The sequence below is a fragment of the Bombus huntii genome, chromosome 11 (genome assembly GCF_024542735.1).
Source record: "Bombus huntii isolate Logan2020A chromosome 11, iyBomHunt1.1, whole genome shotgun sequence".
Lineage (NCBI taxonomy): Eukaryota > Metazoa > Arthropoda > Insecta > Hymenoptera > Apidae > Bombus > Bombus huntii.
In genome coordinates, this window is record NC_066248.1 from 2671459 (window position 1) to 2687213 (window position 15755).

The window sequence follows — 15755 nt, forward strand, 5'->3', positions numbered from 1 at the left end:
GCATTTGGGTATTTTTGATAAAATTATTATCGACTTTTATTCAAATAAAAATATAACTTCAATTCGCATCATGTAAATATGTAGATTCGTTAAAAGTATTTTAATTAAAATCGCCTACCTATATGTAGAATATTTACTGGTTTTATAGAATAAATTGAGTTTAATGAAATTTAATGAAGTTTGATAAAATTCAATTTCAACGGATTGTTTGATATTAAATTTGATTTATGAAATAGTTCAATTATGTAAGTAGATAGGAATGAAGTAACGAAAAGTTGAAGATCGTGACACGAAGAGTTAATCTTGCGTCGATACTTCACAATCATAAAATTACGCAAATGTTGTGATACGTTAATTATAATGAATTTGTGTTTCGTCTTATAGGATGAAACATTAATTGCGTAACTTTGTATTTAGGTTTACGAAAGGATGAAATATAACTGCATCTGTTTAAATACATAATTATAGGTTAGTCAATGCGAAATTGCCAAACGATTACAAAAGATCGTCAATAAACGATACGAACGTTCAATCAGATAATTTTAGGAAACAGTACGTCAGTCATGGTTAATATGTAATATTTGTCTGGTCTAGTGGTTACGCCATGTCCAATAACTTATACTTTCTTCGACATAACTGATACATATATTTACAGAACTTTCTCTTGATTATGAACACCATTGGAAATCGCTTCTTACACAATTTCAATGTACGTTTTCGCTATTGTTAAATATCATCTTAAATCGCCAAGTATCAAAATTTAATTCAATTGCTGTTTATTTGCTTCCATTAATATTCCATGCCATTGTTATAGAAATTTCTATTTAAAAAGAATTACAAGCTTGACGAGTTAATATATTGTTTAATTGTGTCAAGTTCATCGGCAACTCTCACTCCATGCAGCAGTAGCGCTTTACAAAAGAATCGCGGGAGATCCCAACGACTTTCTCAAGGTCCTTGGACAATGCGAGTCCGCTGGTGCATCCACGGTCCCAAATTCGGAGAGTGCGACGATGGTCGCGTTCTCGAGAGCAAACAGAGTCTCCGTCGGCGACGTCGGCGTCTGTGCACATAGACGCCGAATACGAAGGGACCAGACGGTACGATGGTAGGTAGCATCTGTCTGTCCGCGTTTTCTCGTTGCGCTGTAGTTTGCGCTTCCCAGGCTCCACGGGATACACCTGGTCTTCTCCCTGGTGCCGGTGCATTTGCCTTCTCCCCACTTCTCGCGGCTCTAGCCGAACAGAGACATGCTCTTGCGAACCTGAATAGCGCGATGGTACGACCCTGTTGGTCGGCTCAATGCCGGCGCGGTTCGTTCTACAGGCTCTGCTCATCGTTCTCGAGATTTATCTGCTCGTTCGTGAACCACCGGCGAATACTTGGAGAAGTTGTCGACGCTGCTCGATGTGGAACGGTCCAAGGGGGATGCTTTTCGCATTCGCAAACCGAGAATCGACGATTCGAAGCGGACGATTCTTCGAAGTTCTGCTCGATTGGGGATTCCGGTGATCGATGGAATTTCCACCACTGGCACTGAGTTTTCGTCCGATGCTTTTCCAACTGGCGAACGATGATGCTTCTTCGTGTTAGGTTTGGCAGAAGTTTGCCAAGGATGAAATCGCACGGGATGCGACGCGAAGTATATTTAGCTTCAAGCGCGACGCGATTCTTCGCATACGAAGGCGAAGCGGATGTAAAATCTATCGAAGAATTGGTACTAGGAAACAAGGGCCTACGCTTATGCTTGTGTCGGCTTAGAATCGCGTACAGGCATTTTCGTTCCGACTTTTAGTAGCTGTGCAGTTTAAGGTTTCGAAGAGGAAATGCGAGATATTGTTTGAGTACTCGCGGCTGGTCAACACATGGTCGAGAAATGTTAGCGTCGCAGATTCTTTGAATTCTGGCTTTAATGAGCGTCCTTTTGGCAAGAACGGAAGCCGACAAAACACGGCGATGTCGAAATTTTACAATGACGTAATTTCTGTTCAATTTTATAGTTCAAAAGACCTACTTGTGTCTTACGTCAACATTTTTCCTATCAACAGAAGCTCAATTAGAAATTATAATCAATTATTGCTACATCGATGAATCTCTATATTTTCGTAAAAATACTTGTGCTTATTTTCACGCACGAAATATTACTATTTTATTAAAAAAATCTTATATATGTATACAACAATATCGTATCACGATAATTTGAAAGGAAACGAGTGTAACTATTTTAAACGTTGACAAAGATTGATTAAATCCTCGATGAGTTTTACGTGTCACTCAGTTACCCCAAGAATTCAACAAAAGGGAGAGAAATCACCCCATCGCCAGATTTATTTAATACAGCGCCGAGCGAAGGTGGCGTGTGGGGTGGCACAGCGGTGCAAGTGTTGGGAGGTGGGGCTTGGGATGGCTGCAACCTGTTGAGTCAGACAATATCGCGTTTTTACTAATGCCACATCGCCGTCCCGACTCGGGGATTCCAGGGGGTGGCTACATTTTTGCCGTTCCGCACGGGAACCTTTGAACGAGATCGTTATTATCGAGCTCGAGATTATTAAACCTCGAAGACTCTGGTAAATTCTTGCACTTTCTGCAACATGTTCGATTCGTCGAAATAGATACTCGAGGATCGTATGTAGGTTCGATAATTATATCGTTTTATTTTGTAATTACTTGTAGTTTACTTTAAATTGCAAAATGATTGATTTAACCCCTTCACCTACAGCTACGGACATAGCCCGTGGCACGATGATCGGGCCAAACGTAAATATTAAGGGATTAAGGGATTAAGGGATTAACACTGGAGCTACCAGGTCCATTGAAATGACGACTTTTGGATTTCGTTTCTATTTTTCACAATTATCGTATACGTGCAAATGTTTTCGGTAAAGTTAACGTTGATTTTTTATTGAAGTTGAAACATAATTATTTTATGTCATAAACGTGTCACTTTATTTATAATCGTTTATACAAAATATAACCTACTTAAGTATTGAATTAAAACATCGTTTTATGTCCAAACGAATTTCACCAACAATTTTTTCGCAGATTTCCTTTCCACGTCAGTGATGTCTTCTTGAACGAGCTTGAACCGCCCTCAAATAATACTTTTTTCTTATTTCCTCCGCGCGCAAATACGGCATCAGCGTCGTTACGAAAGCGACGTGCCATGTGTAATCCACAAGACTTGACGAGAGCGAAAATCCCAATCAGCTGCTCGCCAGATCCTCGAGCAAACAAGGGATACCTTCGACAATGGAATTGTGTGTCGGTCGTGCGTGTGCACGTTGTACATCATAATGCGACACACGTGTATTTTGCTCGTATGGTACACATACGGGCGCGTTTGTCCATTTCCTCGAATTTCTCTTTTCTTCTCTGGTTTCGTCAATAATTTTGCCCTAAAATTATTTATTATAGAATTAATACGACATCTAGTAGCGAATTTTTCGAATAAAAAGATTTTTGCTTAATTTTATTCAGTTTTAGAAGGCACGAATTTTGGATAATTTTCGTAGCATCAACGATCCGATCCTTCGCGAAGCATATTTTGTCGTATGATTTGTGGAAAGAAGAAGAAAAATATTTGAGCACCGGTTATGTATGCATCTTATTTATGCAACTTGATTCCGTACACGTAGCGTAGTTGTTTTATGCTTCGAAATGAAATTGTTGGTTTCGAAAGTGCAAATATTGTTTCTGACAAAACACATTAATGCCGTGTATTCAAACATTCCTCTGTTTACAACGAAACAATATATTTCTGATGACTCCCGAAACAATTAGAACGTCGTATAACTTTTTTCATATTTTTCCTGCATATTTTCATAGTGGCAAAAACGACGATCCTAAGAATGCTTCGCTATACGTTTTTTTAGATCCGTTACAATCCTAACCTCATAAATTTCTTCTGCAGCAACAACGGTTTTTTTCCTACTTGTTGAAACTTCCAAAAATACCTGCGTAATTCGTGAAATTTGACGACTTTCTTCGACACAAAAATGTTCGATTCTCCTCCGTAATTGAAATCCATCCTAAAAAAATATTTTCCCACATGGCAAATCTTTCTGCCCAAGATCGGTACAATTTATTTTTCAAGAAGAGTTTACTTCAAAAATAGAAAACGACCCTACGGGAAAGCCTTTCGCGTAACCCTTTTTTGTAAAATCTGCAAGATTGCGCGTTAAAAAGGCAACTAGTCTCGCCCCTTCCTCGAGAGCACAAATCGCGCGAGAAAGAGGGCCATTTACCGCAAAAATTGCCTTCTTTTCTACGAAATTTGCCCCATCGATCGTCAATTCTCGCGACCCTCGTCGATTTAACCTTGATATGACGAACCTTTGGCCTATTCGCTGCGGAGGGTTTCAACCCTTTCCTAGTATGATCGGCAAAAACGGTCGAAATCCTTTTCGTGACAATATTTTACCTGTTCTTCGACAATAATTCGCCTTCCAAGCAAATTTCTCGAAACTTTCTCTAACGTCCTTCTCTAAGTCCAAAGGTCGTGACATGGTTTTCGTGAAAGAATGAAGGGTGAATGACAGTACGATTATGATTTATCAGAAGTCGTTGCTGGAACTGTAGAAGACTCTAGAAGAGATTTAGTATAGCATTCTTTTCGTAGACGAACGATAGGTATTTTTTCAGAAGATGAAAGATAAATATTCGATGAATTGTTTGAAAAATTTGTTATCAAAGATTTTTATTTACTGAAAATTCTCAATGCGAGAATTGATTGTAAATATTAATAAATAAATAAATAAAAAAAAAAGATTTTTATTAAAGACGATCGTGTGTTCGGATGAACTCTCTTTATACCATAGTTTAATGCCAATTCAATTTATTTCTGTAATAGATTTCATCCGAATATATGATTAACGGTCTAATATTAAAGAATTCATCGATCTCCAATATAAATAATACCTACCACCGATTCTTCCACGAAAGATAAAAAAATCATGCGTTTCTTCCTTAATAACGATCTTACCCCTCTCGTCGATCCCTTCGATATAAATGCCTGAACACACAGAGAAACAGGAGGAGCGTTTTTCCTTTTCTTTAGGAAATCCAACTCTTGCTTACCTCTCCTAGTCAGTTCCCACGGAATTCTTTCTAGCGTTTTCACGTTAAAATAAGTTTCGACGGTGATGTGTCGTGCGCACACATATGCCTGTTGCAGGGGCTTGGTTTCGCCCGGTTAAAGGAATCCGTTTCGACAGGAAGCTACGGAAAAAAGGCTTGCACGCATTGTGACGATAGGGGTTGGACGAGAGGAGATCCATTTTGCGGGCAAATCTTGACGGACGTGGAAACGACGGGTTCGTGTTTGACGATCGCTGTTTCCACGCTGGTTTTAGGGGGTTTCTGGAAAAATATGGGATACGTTGCTTTTTCATTTTCCGTATGTCCCAGAACTATTAGGAGTAGATGTTTTTTTTTTTTTATTTAATTGTTTACATTCACAATTTGTCCGATTTGGACATTTGGTAGAATTTTTTGGCTGTTTGATTATCATGTGGGTAGCCACCTCCAACGGGAATAGATGTGGCAACCTGGAGTAGATGTGGCAACCTGGAGTAGATGTGGCAACCTGTAGTAAATGTGGCAACCTGTAGTAAATGTGGCAACCTGGAGTAAATGTGGCAACCTGGAGTAGATGTGGCAACATATAACGAGAGATATAATAGAAATTATTTTTAAAATATTTCTTAGCACATATTTCAGAAGTTTTAACTAATGATTGTAAAATTTAAATTGCAAAGGGAATACGTAATTCTTCTTTTCATTTTAATAGTTTTGTTACGATCTCATATTAGATGAGAGATGGTATCCCACTGGGGGTAGCCATCCACATGCTATATTGCTATATCACTAAGCTATAATATTTTACCAAATGTCTTACTGGACAAATTGTAATATGTAAATAAATAAATAAATAAAAAAAAACAAAAGGTGGGAACGACGTGTTCGTGTTTGACGATTGCTATTCCCACGCTGGTTTTAGGGGGTTTCTGGAAAAATATGGGATACGTTGCCTTTTCATTTTCCGTATGTCCCAGAACTATTAGGAGTAGATGTTTTTTTTTTTTTTATTTAATTGTTTACATTCACAATTTGTCCGATTTGGATATTTGGTAGAATTTTTTGGCTATTTGATTATCATGTGGGTAGCCACCCCCAACGGGAATAGATGTGGCAACCTGGAGTAGATGTGGCAACCTGTAGTAAATGTGGCAACCTGTAGTAAATGTGGCAACCTGTAGTAAATGTGGCAACCTGGAGTAAATGTGGCAACCTGGAGTAAATGTGGCAACCTGGAGTAAATGTGGCAACCTGGAGTAGATGTGGCAACATATAACGAGAGATATAACAGAAATTATTTTTAAAATATTTCTTAGCACATATTTCAGAGGTTTTAACTAATGATTATAAAATTTGAATTGTAAAGGGAATACGTAATTCTTCTTTTCATTTTAATAGTTTTGTTACAATCTCATATTAAATGAGAGATGGTATCCCACTGGGGGTAGCCATCCACATGCTATATTGCTATATCACTAAGCTATAATATTTTACCAAATGTCTTACTGGACAAATTGTAATATGTAAATAAATAAATAATAAAAAAAAAATATTAGATAAGATACGATCAGCACAGACCCTTGTAATAAAGCATCGCTTGTTTTCCAAGTATTACTTGATTACTGAAAATTCTCAACGCGAGAATTGATTGTAATTTTAATAAATAAATAAGAAAAAAAGAAAAGAAGTATTACTTGTACTCTTAATTGCCTTATAAAATTTATTTCCTTCATCTGCCATTTCTGTATTCTTCTTAATTTACTTACAGGACTTCTGTCACAGCCATTAGCTCGTGTATTTGTCGTGTATGTTATTCTCAAGTCATTTGTTCATTGAAATCCTACATAAATTACGATGACATACTAAATTGTATTCCTTCAAACCCATTAAAGAATTTTCTATTCTATTCATTAGGTTATTTTATTATTTATTATTTTTAATAGCCTGCAATTTTCCTTTCTTGTTTACCTGGAAATTTAATATTTTCCTTTCCTATTCATACAGTTCGTTCTCAAGATCCCTGCACAGTTTCTATATAACGCGTAATTAACACGTAACTGTACTATTGTCCCTGAGACTTCAAGTTTTCTACTTTTTTCGCCAACACGATCATATTTCACATTTTTTTACGGTAAAATACTTGTGCTGGGCATTCTTAGCTCATTAAATTCCGTCACGAATTTATTCGTCGTAGCTACGAGAATACCGGCAAAGGTAAATCTCACCGCCCCCGAAAATTTAAGATGACAGTTGTTGCGGCATACGGCGCTCGCAACCCCTGAAATCATCGAACCGGAAGGGGGTGTCTCCAAGGGTGGAGGCATGACGCAAGTGTACAAGATCCGAAGGTCAGGTCCTCGGGATTACTCATTCATAAACGCACTTCACGCTCCTTCCTCTTCTCTTCTGTCCCTTTTACCGATCTATGAGCAGGATATCCTCCATAGTCTTGAATCGATGACCTACATCCCATGAAAATGCCCTCTTCTATTTTTCTTGCTTCTCTTTAGCTGCTCATGGGAACGAGGAAGAGTGCAATCAAAATTTCTTTTCCATCGATATTTCTATTATGTCGCTTAATAGGTTTATAAATTGGCTTTTATATAATTAAAATATATTTGTTGTAAAGGGGTGTGTTACTTTGCGAAACGAAAGTTCATACTTTATAATTTCCAAAATAATATACGGATCAAATTTTATGCAACCGTTTGTTTTAAATGAAAATTGTTGTATATTTGTTAGCGACTTCTATTTTTGTTCTCATTGGTATTTATTAATATTTATGAAAGAAGTTTCTTACAAGGTAGATTACATTTTTAATAAGTTGAACGGAAATTCGATATGAATCGAATACTCAAAACAAGTTACAATTTACACTCTTCCAAAAATTGATAATTCTTATCTGCTTCAATCAATAAAGGTCTTCTTAGAAATTCCTCTCTTCATTATCTACAAATTGTTCCGGAAGATTTCACTTACGTATTTTCTTACCTTCTCGTTGTTTATCATTTACAATAAGAATCCCTAATGTTTCAGTCATTTGTGACTTCTTAGGGAGAATATGTTGACATAGGGAGGAAAGATATCGGATGCAAACAATCCTGAACAGTATTGATTTTACGTTGAATATTTCGAAGTCTATAACGGTTACCTTATTCTTATCACTTATTTATGCATTGATAAACAAGTTTGTGGAATGTATGTAGAATTTCCAAAAAGGAACGTGGTCGATACAAATGCATAAAGCTACGTATAAATTATTTTGAATAAATATACAACATTTTTACGAAACTACATACACGCATGTGTCGAAAATTCGACTTAAACTTAAATTTCGTATGTATACACATTGTTCGTCTTATTATGTTCAGTCCTAGAAGGAACTTCGAACGTAAACAAAACAATTTCGCTACAGTTCAACGATGTCAACAAGACGTTTTTCTTTCCGTAACAATCACGGCAATAATAAGTCACGTTATTTAAGAGGACGCAGTTGGCGTGGTGGCATTGAGAACAGCGTTTATGCCAAACGCATCGCGATACAAAGTGTCCATCGACATGACTAGTGCAGTGGCCGTGGTTTATCGACAACCTGTCGTCCCGACCTCGAGACAACGTCGAAAGTGCAGAACCCTTTCTGTTCTACGCGACCTGACGAAGTTGTTCTACGCGGTAATACGGGCGAGTAGAAGTTTTGTTCAAGTTTGCACGTCGACTTCGATAACATCGTTCGATGGCTTGGTATCGCATCATGTACGCGCACCATTTATCTGACGTGAGATAATAGATTAGCGATGGAATCTAACAATCTTGTTATATAATGTGCGATAGTCTCGTACGTCCCTAATTGCAAAAGATGGTTAACAGTTTTATCAATTACAAGGTACGTATGATATAGTTTCGATAATTGAGATTCGATGTTTTTGTAGATATTGTCTTTCTTTTACAGACACGTCTTATACAACGATGCATCTTTATGCAAAGATGAAACCTAATCTGTCGAACGTTGTGATTTTTATCTTGATAGAACAAAATGGATCATAAGTAATTCGATAAAATAATATAAAACGGGAAATATTGTGCATCCATTATTTCCTTATAAAACGAAAGAAACCTTTCGGACGACCTAATGTTATGGTTTCAACATTTTGGTTATCTAGAAAATATATCGTTTGAGTATCGTTATTTAGACAATTAATTAGGGAATGAATTGTTGAGACGTGTTTGAGAAAGTTTTTCAAATTCTGTTAAAGATTATGATTTACTTTTGTATATATATTTTAAACGATAAGCTAATTGTTTTGTGTAAGGTTTAAAAAAACAAGGTTTATGTTTGCTTGGCTATAAAGGTATACCAAAAGAAAATGACAAATTCAATAGTACGTTTTCGTTAAATTAATTTTACACTGATCGACTCTATTCAAACGGAACGTTCAAAACAACTACCTTGTTGCAAACAAAATTTGATCTCGGTGGCAACCAAATAAAATGCAAAATAGTTGTTTACTCGAATCCTTATACCCACGAAGCGGAGATAAACATATGAAAGGGTAAACAGAACGCAAACATACACGAGTTTGTTTACCATGCTCATGGCAACCAGTTTTCTACCACGAATTATATATTTTTTCGAAAATACGGTAGAACGAACTGACATAGATCGAACTGTACGCACAAACCGTACATGTCCACAAACATGAACAAGTATTTATTGTTACTCGTTTTAACTAGCCGAGATGTACAAATATTCTCGAGCAGAAATGTATCGGAAATCGTTTACCAGCCATTTCGCGTGAAATCGTGTGCCATGCTTCTCCGTGTTTTCAGTCGCCTGCAAAATTTACATTTACTAAGTTTACGGTTCGCGGAGTACCCACACATTTTTAGTTTACGCTATCAATAAGGCGAATTTGTAGCAAATATTTTTAACGTAATAAATCAATCAAAGTATTGGAATACCTTCGAACTCTAATAAATGTATTTATATGCGGGGCGGTTTAGTAACTGGTGGTACAAACGGAAAGGGGGTGATTCTACGCGAAAAAAGAAGTCGAAAATATAGAATAAAAATTTTTTTAATTTTTTTTTTCTTAAATCTTTCCATCGATTTTCTCGATCCAAAGTCGATTTTCTCGAAAACAAAGCTTCAGACGAAAAATTTTTATTCTATATTTTCGACTTCTTTTTTCGCGTAGAGTCACCCCCTTTCCGCTTGTATCACCGATTACCAACCACCCTGTATATCGCATAGAATATAGCTTCTTAAGTGGTACTTCTTTTCTAATATTCTCCGTTCTTTGATAAAAACTCTAATTTTGAATCATTCCAAGCGAGACGCCAAAATATTCAACATTCTATGCGAGCAAATTAGTCGTTGATTAAATAATTTACAATTATGTTAAAAAAGAAATATATATATAAGGAAATGAAATTTGAAAGAAGAAAGTTACGCGAGCGTGTACGTCTCTAATAGAGCGCACAACGGCCTTCTTTGGTTGCTCTTTATCCGTTCATGCACAAAAGATCTTTCCTGCAAGGAACTGCGCGGCACAATACCCCTCGCTTCTACCCTTACTGCCGGAAGGGTAGTCGCGACAGCTTTCGAAGGCTCGTTTACGTCGATTAACCGAGCTGTTCTCGTTACAAGCCGTGATCCGCGAGATCGCCGGGACGTCGTCGTTGCCTCGTCCGGTTGCCACGAAGCTTATCGACAAGCTGTCTACCCGACACGACGGCCACGGGCAAGGAAGCGCCTTCGTCCAATTGATCAACGTTAACGGAAGGTCCGAGGTTTATGTTAAGAAGGCGAACCACCGACCTCGTTCAACCTCACCGACCCAAACGAGAAGCGCACACCATGCAGGCGTGTGCGACGGCCACGTCGCATCCGCCGACCTTTTTGTCACCGTACCTCTGCGGTTCTCTGGTCGCGTGCCGGACTGTAATCCGTCTCTCTTCCGCTCACGGACGTTCCCCTTTTTTCCTACAATAAGATGGTCAGGTCGAACCTGTGTGCAAAGAAGGGTCAATCGAGGATTAACCTGTTTACCACAGAGGGATCATATGGGAAATGATACAGGTGCCTTGCGGGTTTTAGTGAAAACGAGAAGCTAACGATGTTGACGCCCTGTCAAGCGGGTGGATGTTTGTTTCTTAATCCGTTTTTTTATTTCTTTTTACTCGATCACTGGTAGATTGCAAATATTTTTACAAATTCATGATTTACGTTTGTCGAATATTAAAATGTTATGATTAAAATGTTATGTTTTAGCAAAGATTTTCCGTAATATACGTACATCGTAAATACGAAATCTTCAACTTTCTACCTTTCACGCACGTTTCCTGTCTACGTTTATCGGTTTACGGAAGAGAATCGTTAAGAAAGCGGAAGAAGATAAGATCAGGGAATCGATCATGCGCCATTGTGCTATCCGACCGAGATCAACTGCGTGCACCCTTGCAGGTGTCGCACAATTGCAAGGAAGGATTTCCAGGTGCAAGGACTCCAGCTATTCTATTTAATTCCAGGAATAACAGTATCCTGAGGCTACCAGCAGTACGCTCGGCCATCGACAGTATCTAAATTACAAGCGTAATTCCTGAGAGAAACAACGATCTGTGAGGCTACGAAGTCATCTCGTTAATCACTCTTAGTAATTGTTCATGCTAATCCTCTTTACTTGCAGCGTAAACCACTGCATGCTAAGAAAACTTTCAACCTTTGGTATACTTCGTTCGTATCCTTTGCGAATATTCGCCGGATTATTAAAGAAGAAGAGGAAAAGAGAGGGTTGAAAATGGGATGGTCGACGATCTTTGTGTAAACAGGTGAGTTCTTAAACGCTTTATTTTCTTTAGCCTCGTCTAGCGCTTCCGTTATCGCATTTTCTTACAACCAGGAAGCACAAATCGTTGGAATTTCCCTGGATAGTGAAAACTTAACGCTGTTCGGCGTACCGTGTTGACATAAAGTTTACGAGGGTCTGGTAAAATCGGTTTTATTGGTGTGCAGTTGGCCCTTTGGAAATCCCCTTGACAGTAAAACAATTAAAACCTTACCCCTCGTCACCCCGCACCTTAAGTACTGCAAAGTCGACGAAAGTAGACAGTCCGAATGCGGCTTAGGATTTTCTGAGAGATCGGAAGATAAAGAAGTATAGAAGGATCGTAAAGGTGTGTGAATCGAAAATCGACGAGTATACCTTGCTCAGTCTACCTAACAGAACTTCATGAACCTTGACAACTTGCTAATTGTACTGGTGATTTATTAAATCCTCTTGTAGACGTGTCGGTGTAAAGCAACGCTCCGACAAATTTGCGCAGTAAATTTGCCTAGGAAACGAAGATAAAATGAGAGTGAGCGATAGCTCGCGATTTACTGTCCAGTCGTAAAACGTGCGTAAATTAGAATTACTTAATTTGCGTGGTTATAGAGATAGCTGTTCCTCTTTCCAGCGAATATTTCGCAGAGAAACTGAATTTTCCGTTGACATTTTTATTACTGGAAAGTCGAGATTCGTGCGCGCAATATCAAGATTTAGATCTTAATGGGGGAGGTCGTAAGTTTAAAATAAGAGGTATTTTAGAAACACGAGATAACGATATCTTTTACAGATAAAAGAAGTGCTTACGTTTTCCAAAATTACGCGATGTATGAAGCAAGATTCTACTTTCAGGGAAAATCATTTACTTTCCGAAAAATTACATCGGCAATGCTCGTTTTCAAGTTTAAGTAATTATAGACGGTGATATATATTCTGTCACTAACATCAAGAATTTTTCAGAAATTGTCCATCGACGTATAAGATGTGATGCAACGCGCCTTGTCAAGCTCATACCAGACGGAATTGAACGAGAACTGTGCGATAATCCCAGATGAACAGCTATATATTTTTCATGCGAACGAAATAACCGGTCGTTACCAATTTTCGAAGCACAAAAAGGGAATCTTTAATCCTCGGCTTGGCGAGCGATTTATTTTCATCAGGGAATCGCATCGTCTCCGCGATCGAACGGCAGAGAAACGTTATGTTACGCTAACAAACGTTAATTTGTGCCCTCACGGTCGACGTATCGAATTATTGTAGCTTTCAAGAGATCTTCCCTTCCCGTTTCCCCCGTACACTTAGGCCAATCGTGAATCAAATCGCATTAGCCTCGCAGATGCATATTCATGGGAAACGTATGGCAGATTACACAGGTTTCGTTGCACCCCGCCTACCAAGAGGGGTGTTTTGCATCCCTTGAAAAAGGGTTCCAAGCATATTTATCGAGGCAAAACGACGTCGTAAACGCTCACGATATCGTCCTCTCCTTTCGTTACTTTCACCCCCCTCCCCTCTCCTACTTTTATTCATACCGTCTTACGTTTTTCACGTTTCAATCTCTTTCTTTCTCCTTTTATCTTTTCGTCTTTTTTGTTCGCATACGTAGTCCCATTTATCGTACTTTGTCGTCGTTCGCGTTCCAACGGACGGAATTTGATCGACTTGCGAGACCCTCGAGCGTTACTCGTGACGAGACAACAAGCTTTTTCATTTCTTCGCGGGAGAAATCGTTTCTTCGTGATGGGACGTAACGGCTCCAGGGATCCTCGTGTTTGATACGGAATTTGACAGCACGGTAATCGTGCTATCAGACCGACAGACGGTGAAAGCGATGGGGAGGAATATGGACTTCGGAGCGTTGCGTTGGTTTTGTAATTTGATCGTATACTACGGTGCTCTTCAGGATTTTCGAATGGTACTGTCGAAATCTCTCCGTTTGAAGAGACCAGGCACTTAGAAATTCATGGAATATAAATTTACAAGCTATCTTTATTAACGTGTTCAACTTTATTAACGCTATCAACTGCTTGTTTCTTAATTAGAAATTTGTGCGATCATATTTCGTATTATTAAAGTCGATACACGCAAGTGAATCGAATAAGTCGATCGTAACTCTTCTATTAGGTTGTCCAAATAGTTCTTTTCGTTTTATAAGCAAGTAGTAGATGCACAACATTTTTTGTTTTATATTATTTTATTCAATTATGTTTGATACATTTTATTCTATTACTACAAAATGGATCATTTTGTAGTGGATCATAAATCCATAAAATAATATAAAATAAAAAATGTTTTGCATCTATTATTTCACTAATGAAACAAAAGAAACTTTTTGGACTTTTGGATGTTTCCCAAGTTTATTTTCCCATCTTACATTAAAACACGAAGATGGTATCCCGCTGGGGGTAGCCACCCACGCGATAATCAAGCAGTTAAAAAATTCTACCAAATGTTCAAATTGGACAAACTGTGAATGAAAAGAATTAAATAAAAAAAAAATTTACATTAATATATCCTTGTTTCTTAAGGTATCCCAAGGTATCCTCGAGCACGTGAAAAGATCAAAATGAAAAATTCTACGACACGAAACATATTCGTCGAATTCGCACAGGATCCTCGCAAAAGCATTATCCGATATTTCCGAAACCACGCACGGAATGTCTGCAACCCCCGAAATTAGTCACGGAAGCGTCTACCTCGTCGCCACCAGGGAAAAGTTAGATTGTTCCCCCCGGAAGAATGGAAAAGAAGTCTGCGCGAGAAAAGGAATCAAGCGACGAGAAGAAAGAGATAGAAGGGGTCGGATGATTATCCGAAGTTCATCGGTCCTCTTCACGAACTCGTGAGCCTGCTAAGCCACGCATTAGAAACATCCAGGCGGAGTTATTCAGGTCGTGCGACTCGTTTTCTCCTGGTTCGCGCGCGCCGATTTCTCCATCGCACGCGTACGTGTACGTTGCTCTCTTCTCTGTATTTCAATCTGTCCGTGTCCGTAACTCTTTGCATGTGTGTGCGTGGTAAGTCTGATCGTGAATGCCGCTGAAGGATTATGGGGTGCGAGTGTGACGAGTTCTTCGAGGACCGTCCTTGTCCTCCGCCTTCTTTTTCTTCTTCTTCTTCTTCTTCTGCTGCTTCTTCTTCTTCTTCCTTTCCTTCTTTACACCTCGAGTCCTTACGATCGTCGGTTACGCGAATATTGTGTCACCGATGGGATTATCCCTGCTCCCTTTTTTCAGCACTGAGGACAGTATACACGATTTCTCATCGAACGCACGATGAGTCGCGCTATCCATTCAAAAACAGGAACAGATTCGCGTCGTGCGATCGCTAGGAGTTAAACTTAGGGCGTTTCTTGTTCCGTATTTTAAAGGATGTTGGAGAAAAGAGAAAGCTGCGCAATTGATAAATTCTTGATGTTCTTCGTGGACATATTTTATACATATTGACTTTACGGGACAATTTTTAGAATCGTTGATGGAACGTCTTCGTATTTATAGTTATGACATCGAGTAGCTTCTTACGATGTTATAAGCCACGGGTAAAAAGTTGCGAAAAGATCGAAGAGAATAGAACGAAGATGTTCTTTGAAAGTACATGTATTCACTGTAATTTAAATAGCTTTCGTACGTGGTATAGAAGAAAGCGAGTGTAATTGAACGTAAATGAGTGTAATTGAAAAATTAAAAAACAAATTGAACAATGACTAATTATCGAATAAAGAAATAGTTCTAATCACAAGTTGTATAAGGATATTCAATAGGATAATCACTGACAGAAAAATGGAATCAATAGAAAAACCATCGACAATGTTTGGAAAAGATCGATTACCCAAGCTCTTTGTTATTAACA

General features: G+C 38.4%; 2 long non-coding RNA genes across 3 annotated transcripts; one reads left to right on the top strand and one right to left on the bottom strand.

Moving 5' to 3' along the window:
* Positions 1-2425: 2425 nt before the first annotated feature.
* On the bottom strand, positions 2426-6322 carry LOC126871018 (uncharacterized). The gene is made up of 3 exons (XR_007691503.1): positions 6255-6322; positions 5607-5644; positions 2426-5568 (listed from the first exon to the last, which is right to left on the bottom strand). It is a non-coding gene; the product is annotated as an uncharacterized LOC126871018 (long non-coding RNA).
* A 568-nt stretch (positions 6323-6890) lies between these two features.
* On the top strand, positions 6891-15708 carry LOC126871014 (uncharacterized). 2 transcript variants are annotated; one of them, XR_007691499.1, is made up of 4 exons: positions 6891-11217; positions 11351-11697; positions 11766-11907; positions 12864-15708. It is a non-coding gene; the product is annotated as an uncharacterized LOC126871014 (long non-coding RNA). The 2 variants fall into 2 exon arrangements; XR_007691498.1 differs by having other exon boundaries at positions 11351-11907.
* Positions 15709-15755: the final 47 nt, after the last annotated feature.